Here is a 1,806-nt window from a genome sequence, read left to right on the forward strand (position 1 = left end):
GCTGACCCCCTGAACCCAGGTGGGGACATGTGCACTGTGGTGCCTGCTGAAAGTGGGCAAGGGAGCTGAGCAGGGACTGGAAGCTACTGTACCCCCTTTTCACCTCTTCCCGCATCTGGAGCCCCTCCTCCTCCACACGTGCGAATCCAGGAGCCACAGAAGGTGGGGCGCAGTGGGACACGGGTAGGAGGAGGAAGAATATGGGGAGATTCTAGTCCCTCCCACTTAGAGATGCGGTCGCCATGGTGACTGAGGACCAGTGAGGCGGGATGGGGTTGAGGATGGGGGTGGGGGTGTGGCAGGGGCTGAGGCACTGGGAGACCGGAAAGCCTGGCATTCCAGAGGGAGGGAAACGCAGCGGCATCCCCAAGCTCCAGGTAAGGGAGCGGGAGAGCTGACAGTTCTGAAGGGAGAGGGCGGGGCCATTGTCTGGTGCTCGCTCTGCCCTAAGGAGGGGGCAGACAGAGGGGTCGGGCCATTGTGTGTGATACTCAGCGCAGCCTTCCAGAGCTAGTCAGACTGGAGGAGGGGACCTGGGAAGCTCTTGGGTAAGGGGTTAGGAGGGACTGAGCTGGTGGGTGGCAAAAAGGCTGGGAGACAGTGGGGATGGGAAGAGGTGGAGGGACACAGGGGGCGTAGAGGTTTGGGGATGTCCCTAGTGCCTACACACGCTAGGCACTCAATACATATAAGTTGACTTGACTTGCTTGTGATCATAACAAGAGAGCAGATGAGGGCCAGGGCAGGTGGAGCTAAGTCAGGGAAGCCAGGAAGCAAAGCTCTCCAGGACTGGGCTCTTCTGTGGGCTGCCCCTGAAGCTGAAAGGGAGAAGGAGGTGGGGGAAACTGGACCTGCCAGATCTCTGCTGAAGCCAGGAGTGGCTTCTCTCCTGGCTCCAGGAGCTGCTTCTCTCCTGGCTCCAGGAGCTGCTCCTTTAGTGAAGCATCCATGCTCTGCAGGGGCTCAGAAGAGACTGAGTGCCTGGGGCTGGCTGAAGCTCAGAGGTAGCATGGAGTAGGGGTGGGAAGCAACCTCTCCATCTCCCCTCCCACCTCCACATCTAGACCTTTCCTCTGCACAATAGAACCTGGCAGGAAGGGGCTACCATCAGATGCTGTGTAGGGGTTGCAGGGGAGGAGCTGGACTGTGGCAGGGCAGAAGGTACACTCAGTGTTGTTGTCATGGCAGGACCCAAGGCTGGGCTCCAAGACTTGTGGAGAAATGGGCTGGGGGAACTCCCAGATTAGAGCCATGAAAATAGCACAGCCCCTGTGGGCGGATCCCTGAACATCTGACCCCTTCCCACTGCCACCCCACCTGACCTGCTGCCTGAAACCATCCCCAGCCAAGGTACTTCTCCTTGGCCTTGGTTTCCTCATTTGCACGGTTGTCAGGAGGGGTATGTCTGAGTACCCTGTCAGCCCTGAGCTTCTTTGATGCTGTGTGCAGGACCTGCTATATAATTTGTGGGGCCCAGTACAAAATAAAAATGCAGACCCCCGGCCGGGCACGGTGGCTCACGCCTGTAATCCCAGCACTTTGGGAGGCCGAGGCAGGCAGATCAGGAGGTCAGGAGATCAAGACCATCCTGGCTAACACGGTGAAACCCCGTCTCTACCAAAAATACAAAAAATTAGCCGGGAGTGGTGGTGCGCGCCTGTAGTCTCAGCTACTTGGAGGCTGAGGCAGGAGAATGGCGTGAACCCAGGAGGCGGAGCTTGCAGTGAGCCGAGATCGCGCCACTGCACTGCAGCCTGGGCGACAAAGCGAGACTCTGTCTCAAAAAAAAAAAAAAAAAAAAAAAGG

The 1,806-nt window shown here is 57.9% G+C and overlaps 1 protein-coding gene across 2 annotated transcripts in view; it reads left to right on the forward strand.

The window, feature by feature from the left end:
* The window catches only part of SEMA4A (semaphorin 4A), a 30,232-nt gene continuing 28,426 nt past the window's right edge, over positions 1 to 1,806 (forward strand). Inside the window, exon 1 of one of the 2 annotated variants that reach the window (XM_025371056.1) lies at positions 1 to 377. The gene's annotated coding sequence lies outside the window, so the exon portion shown is untranslated. The remainder of the gene's footprint in view (positions 378 to 1,806) is intronic. The other variant, XM_025371048.1, reaches the window with a different exon arrangement.

Source organism: Theropithecus gelada, chromosome 1 (assembly GCF_003255815.1).
Source record: "Theropithecus gelada isolate Dixy chromosome 1, Tgel_1.0, whole genome shotgun sequence".
Lineage (NCBI taxonomy): Eukaryota > Metazoa > Chordata > Mammalia > Primates > Cercopithecidae > Theropithecus > Theropithecus gelada.